The sequence below is a fragment of the Hydra viridissima genome, unplaced genomic scaffold (genome assembly GCF_058129835.1).
Source record: "Hydra viridissima isolate aposymbiotic clone 2 unplaced genomic scaffold, HvirCarnegie_v1 scaffold_1, whole genome shotgun sequence".
NCBI classification, from domain to species: domain Eukaryota; kingdom Metazoa; phylum Cnidaria; class Hydrozoa; order Anthoathecata; family Hydridae; genus Hydra; species Hydra viridissima.
In genome coordinates, this window is record NW_028324300.1 from 21,213,331 (window position 1) to 21,230,406 (window position 17,076).

At 28.6% G+C, this 17,076-nt stretch overlaps 2 pseudogenes across 2 annotated transcripts in view; one reads left to right on the plus strand and one right to left on the minus strand.

The window, feature by feature from the left end:
- Positions 1–273: 273 nt before the first annotated feature.
- Positions 274–3,316, minus strand: LOC145182642 (uncharacterized; annotated as a pseudogene). The gene is made up of 4 exons (XR_016449379.1): positions 3,091–3,316; positions 1,174–2,899; positions 651–1,111; positions 274–545 (listed from the first exon to the last, which is right to left on the minus strand). The product of XR_016449379.1 is annotated as an uncharacterized LOC145182642 (transcript).
- Positions 3,317–10,455: 7,139 nt separating this feature from the next.
- The window catches only part of LOC145192505 (uncharacterized), an 85,919-nt pseudogene continuing 79,298 nt past the window's right edge, over positions 10,456–17,076 (plus strand). Inside the window, exons 1-4 of the transcript XR_016449064.1 lie at positions 10,456–10,546; positions 11,010–11,222; positions 11,916–12,044; positions 13,797–14,054. The product of XR_016449064.1 is annotated as an uncharacterized LOC145192505 (transcript). The remainder of the gene's footprint in view (positions 10,547–11,009; positions 11,223–11,915; positions 12,045–13,796; positions 14,055–17,076) is intronic.

Below are 17,076 nucleotides of genomic sequence, written 5' to 3' on the forward strand. Positions count from 1 at the left end.
ATTTCTTTGAAAATAATATTAAATTTTTTAATTTCTTTTAACCATAAAAATGTAAAATATAAGTTTTATTAAAATACTGCTTTTACTTTTTAAATAAATGATCATTCTAATTTAATATTATTTAAAAAAGGGCACTATATTTATCAAAAAATTGTGAGGGGTTTAGAACCATTTTTGTTGTTGTTTTGAATCACAGTGCGTCATTTTGGGTGGCAAAAAATTCTCTTCACTGCGAAACCGCGAGTTAGATATCTAGTTAATATAATTGATCTGTCTCGTAACGTTTCGTAATTATCCGGGACACAGTTTTTAAATTCCGAGAAAAAATTTATGTCCCGATTTGTAACTTTATTCCGGGATAATTGTTTCCTTTGTCTCGTTATTTTTTTCCGGGAAATTTCTCGTCTCGTTACGCTTTTCCCGGATCATTTCGAGAAAACGATTCCGAGACGCAGACCCTTAATTAGCGCTCTATTTTCTGCTCTTGCTCGGATAAAACCATCTCTTCTCTCAAAACCAAACACTGCTTCAGAAGCTGCAGTTACCTTAAAAAAGCTAATTGTTTTAAAATCTACTTTCATAACAGTAAGTATTTCTTAAATTTTTATTAATCAAAATATATTGTTAAGCATTAGGAAAATTAATTTTACCTCCTTAACTGCCCTCTCAACTCCTTGTGTGTGAACAGGGAAATAAGGAACTACCATAGGACACTCCAGGAATTTTTTTAGATCATTATTGTTGATTTGACAGGTTAAGATGGGTTCATAAGCTTCTTTCCATGCTATAAGGTCAGTCAATGTGGTTGCATCCCAGTTTAAATTAGGAATCTTGTATGCTCTGGGAGTTAGGCTTCCCATATTTTGATGTTTTCTAATTTCCAGAATTTTATTAACAGCAAATTTCCTTTCAATCTTGTCTTTACTGCAAAGTAATGTTTGCAACAAGATTTCAGAATAAGAATACCATGCTGAAGATCTCACATATTTTTCAATAATCTTCTGTATATTTTTATCTTGAAGTTTGATAAGGATGAGTTGGTTCAAGGTGTGTCATGGCCCCTCTATCCAACTATGCTTCACTTTGATTTGGAACCACATTGGGAAGTAAACTACAAGAAGATTGAAGATACAAGAAACAAGAAGATACAAGAAACAAGAAGATACAAGAAACAAGAAGATACAAGAAACTTAACAACTAATTCTAAGTTTTTTAGCTCATCTCCCTCTAATCCATGATTGCTTACCCACAATAAAAGTAAGGAAGAGCCTGTGTTGAGCCACCTTGAATGGACTATAGTGCCTGGTTTTTGGTTTGCCAAACTTTCAGTAAGAATTCCTGAAATTACTTTCTGGCATATTTTATAGGCATATTTCTGATCTGAAGATAACTCATTTACTATTTCTTCACAAATTTCAATTAAGCCAGGACCTACGGATATTGGTTTGAAATTGTTATTTCTTTCCATTTCAGTCACCTTGGAAAGCAACTTCCCTAGGGGTCCAGAAAAACCTGTCTTTGAGGTTGTCTTACCATCAAGCTCTTCTATTAAATGTCGAAGGCAAAGTTCATTTGTGTGAAGTAAACATATTAGCCATCCTAACTTTCTTTCTAATTTAGCCTCTAAACAATGGATAACACCTCCATTATGACCTGTATTTGTAGTTGTGCTATCACAACCAATGAACTTTAATGTATCTTTAACACTGTACAAAGTAGACCAGTGAAGTATTTCATTTGCAATATGTTCAGCAGGTTTAATCTTTGATTTTTTAGGTATTTCTTCTTTTGTTAAATGATGAAGATATTTACCATATTCATCAGTCAAAGTGTAGTGATCTTCCTTTTTAACTTCAGGATAAAATTTTTTTGTTTCCTCATTAAATGTGAATACATTAGTTTTGTAAATTCTTCCATCAAAGAGAATAAAAGAAACATCTTTAGACTCAAGTCTATTCTCTCCAAGAATCTGACACTCTGATATAACCTTATCTTTGGCTCTATGCACTTTATTTTTGTCCACCAATAAAAAAAGAGCTGATTCTGGAACAATTTTAGCCTCCACCATATCCTTTAAATACCCTGAAGCAATTGCAGCAGCAGCAGTGTTTGAAACATCATATCTAATAGCAGCAAAAGCCATATTTTTAATCTTCATATAATTTCGCTTTACTTTAAAACCCTTACTTTTATCTGATACATCAGAGTTTTCTATGGAGTTAGAACATTTTAAGTCACTGTTAGAATACCCTTCCTTATTGTTACATTTTTCCAAAAACTCATACTGTCTTTTTAATTGGCAGCAACTTAACATTTACCTTTTCTTTGGTCTTCTTAAGATACTATTCTCTCTTACTACTTTGCTCTATTGCCTTTTGTTTCCTTATAATCTCTTTACAATCTTTTGATCCTATCACAACTTGAGCTTTCTCCCCCTCTTTTCTTTTCTGTGCATGAATAAATTCTAACTCTATCAAGGGAATCTTTCCTGATTTTTTACATGTACAGTTGATGTGAACCTTTCTTTCACATCCCAGACAATTTGATTCATTACAGAAAAGAATAGAACATTTGCAGTTAGTTATATCAAACAGTTTTGACATAGACTTTATTGTTTTGTCTATTTCTTCCTTTTTGGTAAACCTTTTTCTGCAAATGTCCTGTACATCATTATATGCTTTTTTGATCTTTCTGTCAATTGACTTATCTGTGTAAATAACTGGAGGTAAAAATTCTGAGTTTGCTTCTTGCAATTGTTTAACAACTTCCAATCTAGTCTCCTTGACCAAATCATCTAATGGATAGATTTTCTTTGCTGATAACTCTTTAATCAGTATAGCTTTACGAAGAACAGCAACAAGAGTTGGTAGCTCAGATGGCATAAAATCTCTTCCTTTCCCTGGAAACAAAATATTATCATTGTGTTATTTATTAATATTATTAATTTTATTATTAACAATTTAATGTTAAGACAACTTTTTTTATAAGAAAACAATAACAACATTATTAAAATGATATATTATTAAAACATTATTTGTAATATTCAAATACTACTATATTATATTTACTTTAAAAAAGTGTATATATTACCAATTAAATCAGACATAGCTGTGTTTGCCTTTTTTCTTGTTTTCACACCATCATTATTTTTACACCGATTCATACTCATTGTTAAATATCTGCTTAACTTTGACAATGTAATATTGGTGGGTTAAAATAAATAATTAAAAAAAAATTGAAATATGAAAAATATATAAATATAAGGGTAAATCAAATCCTTATATTAAAATATATTTATTTAAGTGCTCTCTCTATAACTTTGTTTTGTTTGTTAAAAAAAAAGTTTATTTTTATCAAGAAGTGTAATGGGTTTTTTATTGCTCACGCAAGAATTTTATTTTCGCCTTAAGTTAATTTTTTCATCTAAAAAATGAAACAACCAACTCTATTTTTGCAAAAGTAACTAGCGTTGTCGCACTTTCCCTGTAAATGTGAAGTTCTAAATTTCTTAAATATCTTTGAAACAAAATAATCTGACAAAAAAATAAGAGTGGCAGCTGAAAGATAACAAATAAATGATTACAAACTCAATATTATGTTTGTTATGTAGTAAAAAATGGCAGCGTACGTGGATTTTTTCCATATAAGAAAAAAAAAAATTTTTGATTTTTCAATCAAATTGACGCAACTCGTAAGCTTTAAACCGACTTTTCTATGTCATATTATATGAAAAAACTGATGGAAACTACTTTAAAACATAAAAAAAATGAAATTTTTAATATAATTAAACAAAATTACTGAATCATTTTAAAAAAATTCTGTACAAAGCTAGAAAACCTAATTGTCTCACTTTGCCCCGGTGTCTCGCTTTGCCCCAGGTTACCCTAGTTAAATTTTTGTGAAGATATTAGGTTTGTGTTTTGTTTCGAAAAACTTTCAGTTGTTTTCAAACCATATTTTTTTCAACCCCAATCATTTATGTTGACTGATTTCATTTTTCATGTAACTTGGATCAATTTATACTTGCCTTTTCCATAGCAATTAAAATGACCTTGAGAAAAAAACTTTGAAAAATTTTTTTTGTTTTGATAGCTCTCAAAGAGGCGTAGGCACAATCTAATTTTTAGGATGTTGAGAATGATGTTGAATGAGGGTGATTTGTAAAAAGTTACGGTAGTCAGAGCGTCACTAATCCCGCTTTAACCCCTAACTGCCCTCTTCCTAGAACTACGTCTTCTAAAATCAGTTTTTTTTTTCTGGCTCTTTCATAAATTAGATCGATATTCATTAAATGATCAAAGTTGTTTAACTCTGAAAATCGTCAAGTGAAGGAATTCTCAGAATAAAGTTTTTACTGCTCACTGTGTCTAAATAATATGGCTCATTTTTAATGTGCTAATTACCTTCAAGCATTGCTTAAAGTTGCAAAGAATCAAGAGACAATTGGAAGCATTCAAAGTTTTGTTTAAAATTATTTTTAATGATATTGTTAATTATTTTGCTTTATTTTTATTAAATTTATTATTTTAGACGGCCGCCCAAAACTGAAGCGCTCCCTTTTTTAAGGAAGTGAAGAAGGAGCACGACAGAAACGTCAAGTTCTTGAAAGCAAAGTTTAATGGAGCTAACTTCAGTCTCCAATATTTGTTCAAGTATTCTAAAGAAGCTGTCAAAAAGTTCTTGTCAAGTTTGTTCGGCAGAAGTGGGGAAGAAGACTCGGAGATTGAACCATTCCTCGTCGACGACAGCCTTTGGCTCTGAAAATGCTATACTTGCCAGTGTTTTAATTCTATGATGATAAGGCAACTAACTTGTTTAGAAAGTTAACTTTTGGTATCAAAACTGTGTTTATTTTCACATCATTTAACCTTTTTTATTTATTCATGTTGTTTAATTAACTGTGGGCTTTAATTAAATACTTCATTAGTTAACTCTCAGCTTAAATTTAGTACCTTTTTTTTAAATTTTAGTTTAAGCATTTTACAGACTTTTCCAAAGATGCTAAAATTACCGTAAGCCATAACTCGAAGCAAATTTAAGTGGCTTTAAGCAATTTTCGCAATTTTTTTAAATCTTTTACTAAGTTTTAGGATCCGAAAGGTGATAAAGTCACAAACCAAACGGGTTCGGGTTTTCTGGTTTTAAAAAATTCAATACCCGAACGGGTATCCCATAATTTTTTGGTTTCGGTTTCTTAGCTGTTGGTACTCGTTCACTCGTTTGATCATTGTTTCGGGTTATCGGGCTATCGGGTATTTAACGGTTCTATACCCGAAAGGGTTCGGGATCTGAAAACTTTTTTGAAATTTCCCGTTCAGCGGCCTAACGGGACCCAATGACATTCCCTAGTCTGGTTCTAACGCTAGTCTGTAAAATATCAGTAATTTTGAAAATGCATGTTACCGTTTAAAATTCTTAAAAAAAACAAAGAATTTTTGTTGACTCTTCTAAAAAAACGTTGATTTAGCTGCTGCGCTTTTAGTTTTTTTAGCATTATGATGCTGTTTTCAACTCCTCTTTCAAATCAATAATCCCTCTCATCAAAACTATGCTCTCCTCCTCCTCATCCTCCATACCAAAAATATAGTCCGAATATTACGTTTATTTTAATTGGCATTAGTACTATTAAAATCACGAACAAAAAAAATACAACTTTGGTGAGAAAGTTAATAATCCCAAAATAAAAGTTAGAAAAATGAAGGATCAAAAAACAACAATCCGATTAAAAGTCATCTTTAAAACTAATTATTAAAGTAACTTGTGTATTATATAACAATTTTTTAGTGATCTATTTCATAATGAAAATTCCACTACTTTTTTGAATATATAATAATAATAATAATAATAATGATAATAATAATAATAATAATAATGATAATAATAATAATAATAATAATAATAATAATAATAATAATAATAATAATGATAATAATAATAATAATAATAATAATAATAATAATAATAATAATAATAATAATAATAATGATGATGATGATAATAATAATAATAGCTTATTAATAACAACTTATTGATTGGGAGAGACATCGGAGACTTTGAGGGACCAACGGCAGTTTCCTTGGCTACCTTGACGACCTCCTCGGTTTCGGTTGCTATTTCTACGGCCTTGGCGAAAGTTAGATCTTCGTTTTTGCACTTGAAAAGAGCTTTGAGCACTGCTTTATTTTTAATAGAGCAGATAAAATGTGTTTGAAGAGCTTCATCCAGTGGATTTGTGATGTTAGCAATGTTGCAAGTTGCAGCCAATTGTCGAATTTGAGCAACCAGTTGTGGAATAGATTCACCTTGATTTCGACCAATGCTTGACCAAAATTTGAATCTTTCACGAACAAGGAATTTGATTGTATTGTATTGCTCTTTCATGAATTGAGCAACTTGATCATACGAAAGATGGTTTACTGTCAAAGGAGTCTCTTGTTGGCTTGCAAGATTGCACAACTGTTTGGAGATGACTGGAGTTTGACAACTGAGAAAATAAGCAGCTTTGTTATTTCTTGTTACACCCCGAGCTTTAGCGAATGTTTCGAATCTTTCCTGATAGTCGACCATAATTCAGCTGGACCATAACAGTTTTTTTTAGACACGCAGAAATATAAAAGAGTAAAAAGTTCTGAAAAGTTCTGAATTCAAAACCACCAGTACTAAATCTGATATCTACAAATGAATCTACAAATAACGTTAACTTTCTTCACTTCTAAACTTGCTTCTGAAATGTGTTTAAATAAAAAAATGAAAATTCTGCCACATGTTTTGTCATCTGGCCATATACTTTTCTAAGCTCATATTGTTTTCATAAATCACTCTATGCCGCTCTTAACAGAGAATGTCTTTAAATAATTTTATGTTAATCTTAAATAATTTCCTTATATAATCATAGCTGTAAAAAATTTCTTTTAAGCTGTGAAAACTTGATATTAAAAAAATGTTTTATTTGTATTTCCTTCTTACATTTTTACAAATTTTTCAATTGCAGTTTTTTTTTAATTTAATTTAATTTTTTTCTAATTCTGAAAATTTTCAAAAGTTTGTAAGCTTTGTAAAAAAGGTTTTTTAATTGTTCTTCTCTTGTATTTTGCTATTTATGATAGAATTTGAATTTATTTTTAACACAAACGTCCATAAAAGTCTACAAAAGTTCAATATTATGATTTTGTTTCAAAAGTAAAATGATGAGAATTGGTAAAATGAAAACATTGTAATTTTGAAAATCAAGTCATTAAAAATATTGTACCTGTTACTACATCAAAACCATGAAATCCTGTTGCAACAAAAAACATTGAATCATTAGTTGAATCAGAGAAACAAAAATTATTTAAATTATGTAAACTTCAAAAGCTTTATTTTGTTAATAGCCTCTTAATCTTGATGAAAAGTAAAAAATTCTTTCAAAATAGGAAAATTAGCACTAGATATAAGAATGAACATAAAAAATGCAAACAAAACAAATAAACTTTAAATCTAGGTATATGAGGATCATTTTTCATATAATCATAAGAAAAAATGTGAACAAAAAATAAAACTTATGATACTAAAACGATCAAATTTAAAAGTAAATGAAAAGTTAAATAAACCGATATTAAATTAATTCAAAACATAATAACTTAAGTAAGTATCAAGATTGTTTTCGTAGAAAATTATTTATTTCAAAACAAAACAAAGAGCATTATTATAAAAGATGTAAACTTAACTCTATTTATTCCTAAAAAAGCAATCAAAAAATATCCCACATAAAATATTACTTATTAAAGGTGAAATAATTAAAATCAAATTGTTTAGTTATAGCGAAGTAAAAAATTTATAAGAAGTAAAAGTATTTTTTGATTTATGACTGCATGAAAAAACCTAACAGGATGTAAATGCTGTGGTTTTTTCTGCAGCGACTTATTATCACTGTTATCTTTAGTTAAACTTTTGAAAAAAAGTTCCGCTGAGTTCCCTTGATTACCTTTATACTTTGTATAGAGCAGTTCGTGTACTGATAAATTCGTAAAAAATTAGCTGCCACCGGGTGCTACTTTGACTGATATTTCTATATTTTATTAAATAGCATGTTTGTACTATAAAAGAGAGCTTTATAATGTTTGGAGAGGCGAAGGCAATGCAAAAAAAAGTAATTTTATATTTTAAAAGTGAAAATGTTCATTGTTGTTAAAACAGTTACGCAACGGCCAAAACGTGGCGCTGTTTTTAAATTTTTAGTCTGTATTTACATATAAATGTCCTTAAGATCATTTGCGAAAATAATGCAAATCATAGGTACAATTAGATTATAATTTTATATCTCGTGTTAATTTCTGTATTGCATAATATAATTAGCAATGAAAAATTTTGTTTTAAATTAACATAACAATGAGATTTCTATAAAATACAGGTTCTAGTGTTGTATGTTTATATAGTTAAAAAAATACAAGATGTTGTGTTTCAAAAGTTGCTGTGTTTGTTTCAATTTAATTATTATATTTACATGCTTGCCCAACATTTTGTTCATAAACAGACCATGCGTTATCAGAAATCGACTTATTTTAGCCATTAATTACAGATTAGTTGCTAATTAAACTTTTTTTTGCTATTCGTATCACAACTTCTTTCTAGTTAAAAAAATTATATAGAATTAGTAGCCTCCAGGCTATCCGATAAAACTAGGGAGATGCGAGTTTTTGTGCCAAAGGCAAAACTTTTATAAAACATTCAAAACACTTTTAAACTCAACATGAAAAACAGCAAAATTATATCGGCTTTATGTCTCTTTTATGACAAATGTTTTCGAAATGGTGTTCAACAGTTTTTTAGCCAAGTTCATCGGGTATAAAAAAATTGATTGCCTTTCATAATAGTAGCAAAAAACGTCTTCATCAATATCATAAGTGATTTGATCAAGAATTAAATGCATTTAATATTCCTACACTAAATAGCATTTTGTATTAAAAAACTTCACAAACTGAAGTTACGTTGATTAAGAATAATGTGGTCTCTTTGAGGAAGTTTATTATTACGCAAATATTTTAAATATACTTTTTAAATGAAAATTGCAACGTAAGTTTGATATTCATTAAAAATAACCTGGGTAAACTTGACATGACCAGCAATTGCCACTTGCCCCCTCTTGACACGGAAGTCACTCCATTAAAGTAATTACAACAAATTAAACATTCAGTAATTAACATTTTATGAAGTAAACTGAAAGCATCCTATAAAAAGAACGGTTGCTCCACCAAGTCCGTTTTTAAGATTCATCGTCATTTTAACAATGGGAGTTTTACTAATTACTAATATCAGGTTTTCAGATGACAAAACATTTAAGTACAATTTACATTTATAAAGTTGTAAATCTAAAAATTGTTTAAAAAAATCCTAAAAACAGTTTGTATGAACATGAATACAAACACGATTTAATGAGGAGTAATTTATTGTTTAAATTTCTTTTTTAAAAATTCAACCTTCTTTATTCAACACTCCACTCGCATGTCGACAATTATGTTAAGAAGAGGAAAGCTTTTGAAGAATAATTTCATAAGTTAGGTTTGTTTTGAAAAAGTTCATCATGACGTTTGGATCAGTAAGGGATGCTGTATTTCCAACATCTCAGACACCGTGTGCAATATTACGCAATACACGTCGCACTGTTTTAAGAAGCTGAAAATTTTATTCCTTTTATGGTTACTCGTTGGCTTTAAATAATCTTAAATAACTAGTCAGGGGGTCAGCTGATTTAAAACAAATATATAAAAATTATTTTGGCTGACAACTTTTTCCAGAATATCTTTTAGATTTTATTTATAACTCAATCTAAAAGCCTACTCACCTTTTAAGTATTCTTATGAAAAGCCAGCAGAAAAAGTAAAGTATAGCATTAAGTTACCATCTTCTGCACGATAAAAAGCCGTCGGAACGCTCGAAGTAAGCACTAAACGTAGCATGATCGTTGTTTAATGTGCTCATCATACCGGGCAAGGGTTGCTTAAGTCTAGGGATCATGCGTATTCAGTTTAGGGAAAACGCGTATTTAACGTAGTAAAAACGCTGGATAGAGATAAAGCATCAAAAACTATTTCAATAAAAAGCCGTGTTCGACAACAGTTTTTTACGTATTCCTTTGTCATCTACAAAAGCTGATAAATGTCAGTATGTTATGTAAATTAGTCATAATAAGTCTGGTTTTTATCAAGAAGCAGTGACATCCTACGGTACTCAACGGATCAGGATATTCCGTTAACTACAATTTTTAAAATTCTTTAATGAATTTTTTTTTCTTCGAAAACTTGAAATGATAATTTGATTATTTGATTCTGAACTTTACCTCTGAATATACCTAAGATTGTTTTGATGTCTCGCTTATGAAGGCATGATATTGATCTGTTCGGTGGTTTTTCCTGCCCTTACAGGAGCATGCGCTTTTCGTTCGTTCGAGTACAAACAATCAAATCCATTGTGACGAGTGATACTTTAAAAGCCATAAGTACACTCTTCAGACTGCGTTTTCTGCTTGAGCAAAATTTACTGTCTTGATTTATCTATGCAACAGGACAAGGTAAAATTTGCTAGCTAACTATATATTCGAACTTTTTAGTTCCAATATTTTAATATGGTGCATTTAACACATGCAGGTATTTTGCTAAAAGCAAGCATTAAATTAGAAATTGCAATTTGCTTGAGGGAACTTTTCATTAAAAACATTCATTCTAAACATGTCTTTCAAAGTTACTTTTGACTTGGTGTTAGAAAAAAATGTTGTTTTTTTTAAGTTTGATTTGAAATCTTTTTTCTGAGTAGTAAACCTTTGCTACTCGTTTCTATCATTTGAATAATAATATACTATAATTATTTTATTACATAACATTCATGTACAAGAAATTATAAATAATTTTAGATATTATGACACCAAATATTAATGCTTATTTGTTACATTTAATTTGATTCCCTCTTATATTTGCTTCTTGTTCACAATTTGTTTGTTACAGGAGAAAGTAACCATGTTAATATTTTATTTTCAGTTCTGATAGTCAGTCCTTCATGTAAATAAAGATTAAAGAACTTATTTTGTGTGCTACTTATTTCATTTTCAAGTAGTTCATGCTGATGAGAGCTGTGACTCAATGATTTTTTGCTTCAGCCAAATGATATTTTATAGCTAATACTATTTACAGGTCAATTTAATATTTTCAGTAATTTAGTTTTCAATCTTTGAATCTAGATACTCATTGAAGGTGAGGATATTTTTGCTGAATCTAGGTCACTTAAATCAAATGAATAAAGTTTAAATCTTGGTTATTAAGCATTAAAATATGAAATTATGAAAATTATGAAATTATGAAATTATGAAAAAGAAAACCTCTCTGATTGCTTAAACTTTTTTTATTTCAAAATTATTTATTTTAGCTGACAATACATATTTTACAACTACAAACTTCTTTTTATTTTCAGTTTGAAGTTTTGTTTAGATCTTTTATCAAGAAATACTTGAACATTCTTGATAAAATTGTAGTCAAAATGATGTGGTAATTAGTTTTACACTGTGGTAATTAGTTTTACACAAAAGAAAAGTTATTTCAAAAAAAGTTTAGTTTTTTATAATATTGTCTACAAAATTTTTATTCCAAATTTGATGCAAAACCCATTCAAACTGCTATCCTTTTTTAAGCTAAAAAAATTAATCTAAAAAAAATCAGTAGTTTTTTAAAAAGTTGCTTTTGCTATACAATAAAAATTGGTGAATTTTTAAAGAGAAAAAGGAATATTTCAAACTCACTTTATGTGGTGATTGCTCTTTCACTTCAGAGTAAACTCTAGTTTTAACAACATTATTAGTATCATTTCTTTCCTGGTCCTAAAACAAGACTTGAACATATTTTTTTTATTGTATTTTAAACATTTTAAAGTTTAGAACATTCTTTTGACAGGTCTAATGGGTGGCATTCTTGGTAATGCAATTTTTAAACAAAGTGTTGTTGATTTACAAGAAACTGATGATAATTGGTACAATATTATTGACTCTAGCAACTCAACAGCATGTTCTTCGGATCATGAAGGTATGATACATAAAACATTTAATTTAGATTCTGCTCTCCCCATCTTGTATTTTTCGCAAACATTTATAGTTTTTCTTTTTACCTATAAAATGTTTGAAAATTTTGTGTTGTATAATATGAAATTATTAAAAGTATATGAAAATTACTTTATAAGTTTCAAAGTATTTCAAAATATTTTCAATTTTCAATAAATTGTCAATGTTGCATAAGTTAAATATAACTGCAGAATTTATTATGAGCTTTGGCTAAAATATTTGGACAAGAAATTTATGCCACTGAAGTGTAATTTTTCCTTGCATAATTATTACCATTAAAACAAACAAAGTACAATGCAAAACTCTCTTAAATTATTTTTTGTTTTCATAAATATTCTACTGCTTTTATGTAAACTGACACAAGAATCTTTGCTTTATATGTATGTACGAATGTATGTATGTATGTATGTATGTATGTATGTATGTATGTATGTATGTATGTATGTATGTATGTATGTATGTATGTATGCATGCATGCATGTATTTTATGTAATTTAGTGATCACTTGATGTACAACTTAATGTACAACTTTACAAAGACCCTTAAAAACTTGTGAACTGTGATGGCCATTTCTTTTGCTACATTCAAAAAAATGTCACTTTTTTTAAATTTTAGTAAAGTATTATTGAACTAAGTTTAAAATTGTTTTACTATTCCCTTTTTACTATCATTACCTGTGCCACAACATAATTAGATGTTTCAGTTTCAGATGATAGTTTCTGCTCTAGTAATTTCAACCAGTGTTGGAGTGTCAAAGTTGAGAGTTGGATTTCAAAGGTTCAAAGCTTTTTGAAAGAGTTGATAGAGATTGATAGTTGTACGATCTGTTGGTTTTCCACAATAGGCTGCATTAACTATACTTATGTGGCTTACCATTGATAAATTAAATTTCTGTAAATTTTTTTTTTATCTTGTTTTGATTGTTGTCTACATATTTAACAATAAAACAAGTTGCCATTTTATTAATTTTATTCTATTTAATGTATCAGAAATTGTTTGTTCATTTTACATCTATATTGTTTTCCATGTGTTATAAAGTCAATTTTATACTTTCTTAATAAGAAAGATTTTATTGTTTAGAAATATATCTGATTTACTGGTAAAGCTGCCTTAAAATAAGGAAAAAATATGTTTACTTTGCACAGACCCTTACTGTTTTTATATATTTTTGAATTTTTAACATTTTTGTAAGTTTTTCAATGCTGAGTTAAGTAACTTTTCTAGCCGCACTGAAAATTTTTTTATTCTTGTTTTTACTCAAAACTAATGAAATTATTGGAATAATTTTAAATTTGATTAAGCTGATTTAATAAACTTACATTCTTCCAAAAAGATATTCTTAATTTTTATTTTATACTGTTTAAGAAAATTAATTTTGAAAATGAAAAAAAAAAAATGTTCTCTTATAAAAATATATGGTTTAATCCTCTTTCTAATTATTAGAAAACTTTTTGTGTGATGTTTAAATAACTATTTAGAATTTATTACCAAAGCTTCAGGATTTCAAAGTTTTAAAAAAAAGAAAATTTTAGAAAGCATTTTCAGAATAAAATAAAGCAGAAGGTTTTGAAATGTTTCTTTTTTTTGAAGATTGTGCTGTCACTTTTCTTTCCCTTAGAGAAGTACTAATTGCAAAATCATTTAATTTTTAGCAAAATAATTTTTTTGGACATCAAAAATGTTTTTTATGTATATCTTTTTTTTGTCTTAAATCTAGATGCAGATGAAAGAGTTAGAAAGATTCTGGTTGAACAAGTTTCCTCTGACTGGATGAGATTTGCTCATATTGTTTGTTTAAATGCATTTTATGACATGGTGGAAAAAATTCAGAAAGAGAACAACAATAATGAGCTAAAATTGAAAAAATTTCTTCGAAGACTTATGGAAATCAATCCACTGAACTTTTATGAAGTGATTGCAAACTGTCTTTATACTCTTAAAAGATTTGATATTTTGTTGTGTGTGGCATTTAATGGTAAGTGATAAAATTTTCTCTCAGCATTAGTAGAGTGCAACTTTTTATCTGTATGATGATTTACTAACACAAAATTTACCTTTCTGAAGTTTTTTGATTTTCACATTTAACTTTTAATTCTGTGGTTGTAATTATTATCAATAGAATAAGATCAATAGGTAAATTATCAGTACATGTAGGGCGAAAAACAGTTGATTGCAATAAAGAAACATTAATATAAAAAAGAGTACAATTTTTTAAAGGATGACTTGCATAAGTAAAATTTGCAAAAATGCTAAAAAAGGCAGCTATTCTATTCAAATGCTATGATATAGAACAGTTTTCTGTATAGCCTAACTGACTGAATTTATAATCTCAATTTGATGCAATATAGATGCATTTGTAATGAATGTGTTGAAATTTACTAGTGCTGATTAAATTGTGATGTTGGTGTTCCTACTTTTTATAATTCAAATAATCTTTGGAATAAGTATTATTTCAATAAGTGTTATGCAATCAGCCACTTATTGTATCTTTATTGTATCATTATTACTACTTAAAAGAAAATTGTTTTTTAGTTAGAACAATAAGCAGTTTTTGCTGTTACTATAAAATTTTAATTGACTACTTTTTTGCATAATTTAACAATAAGTTGAGGCGTACAGTTCTCAGTTGTATAGTTGAAGTGCTTGAATTGAATTGAAAATTCACTTATTGTTATTGTCAGATGGCAAGCAGCAGTTATGGTTTGCCCAAGAACAATTTATATGGTTGATATGGTTTTTTATTAGTTAATGGTTTTTTTCCAGTTCCCCTAGAACTACAGGAACAATAACTTAAATTGAATTACAATAACGTAAAACAAATTCTTTTAGCTTCTGACAATTATGTACAGCAAAAAAGTTCAAAATGTGGTTATGTTAAACTTGGTTAAATCTATACATTAAAACTTCATTTTATAAGTCTTAATTTCTCAGAATATTGCAGCACAACACAGAACCAAAATTTTATTTATTTTTTTATATCTTTTAATAAGTATTTGTTAATAGTGTCAAAAATATGTAAAACATCAGCAAAAGGTCATTTAATTTTATTAAAAGTGAATGCATTGACTATCTGTGTTGTTAGGAACTACAGAAAGTAAGTATACATGCTTTGAGTAAGTTTAAAAAGTTTGCTATCATCGACATTGGTAAGAAGAAATACTTTCTTTAAAGTATTTAGGTTTGTGAAATGGTGTTTACAAATTCATAAGAAGAATTTTAAAGAGACTTAGGGTGGAATGCAAGAACCGAACTTCAAATTTGAAGTCGAACTTCAAACCTTAAGTGCGACTTGAGCGAATGCATAAAGCGAACTTTAACTCAAGTCAGACTTGAAAACCGCCAAAAATAGACCGTTTTCAAGTCTGACTTCAAACCAGACTTGAGAGAGTAAAAATTCCTTCCGAATGCTAGAAGCGGACTTGAAATTTCAAGTCAGACTTCAAATCTCAAGTCTGACTTGAACAGAATGCAGGAAGCGAACTTGAACTGAAGTCAGACTTGAAAAACGAGAATTTTTGAATTTTCAAGTCATTTTTTCAAGTCTGCTCCAGACCAATCTTGAAACCAAACTTGAAAAAAAAAACAAACCGCCATTATCATTTTGCTGATGCGTAACAAAACTTTACTATTACTATATAACTTTTCACAACCTTTGCAAATATAAAAATGAGTTTTTAACAAGCAAAAGTAGTTACTTGGGTATATTGACGTGATTAATTAAAAGATTACATTGTGAAAGTATATTTGTCAATGAGTTTATTACAGAAAACTGAATACCAACATTGTGAAATCGTGTGTCTTTTAAAGCATCCTGTAACTCGTATGTAATGATCCAACATGTCATATTTTGATGCCATTAGAAATGCTTATCAGCAGGTCGAACTTCCTAGCATTATAAAAGGCTGTTGATTAAGGCACGTTTATTTAGATTTTACCAAATTCAAGGGTTCCCAGGATGTATAGAAGCAATTGATGGAACATATTCCTATAAAAATTCTTTGTGAAAAAAGCACAGAAATATATCAAAACAAAAAGGGATTTCTTTGAATTGCCAGGTCATTGCAGGTGGTTCAAAAGAAATTTTATCTGCTTGTGTTCAATGGCCTGGAAGTGTTTAGGATTCATTTGCTTTTGCTAACTCAGCTATAAAACAAGTTTTTGAAGCTTGCCAACATGTTCATGTTTTAGGTAATTCTGACTATCCTTGTAAACAATATTTAATGACACCTTTTTCTAACCCAAAAATGAAAGTGAAATCAGATACAATTACAGCTTAAGAAGTACACACATGTTGAATGTTTTTGTTGAATATGGTTTTGGTATATCAAAAAAACGATACCCTTGTCTTAACATTCCTTTACGAACAAAACTGCAAAGTTCCACAGCTATAATAATATCCTGTTTTGTGCTTCACAACATTGCCCTCCTACAAAATGATTATTGTGGAGGCAATGAAATACAAAATAGCAAAGAAGAATATGGTGCTGAAGCATTCACAAGAGATATTTTTGCAGAAAAAAAAGAGAAATCAAATTTTGGACTGATTTTTTTTTTTTAATTTTGTCTCATTATGGATAAAAAAATTGTGTCTGATTATGGATAAAGGTCTATACTGCAAATGTTTATACTGCATATTATTTCAAAAGAATTACATTTTATATTTTAAATTAGTATTATATATGAAAAAAACATATTCACTAATAGTGATAAATTAAAACATTCTAAAAAAAAAATTTGGATCTGATATTGTTTGAAAATAATCATCCTCACATAGAATAATTCTGTTGTGTTGCTTTTTTAAAACATTGTGAAAATTTTAACTGTGAGAATTTTTTTTTGGATAGATTTCCATTTTAATTTCATGTTCTTTTTGTTTGTATTGTTGATTTTTCTGGAGTGAGTTTTGTTTATATTAGCTATTTCTATTTGTTTTTGCATTAGTTCTTTATCAAGATCATGAATTTCATTATATTGCTTTTTTGTATTTTTTTTAATAA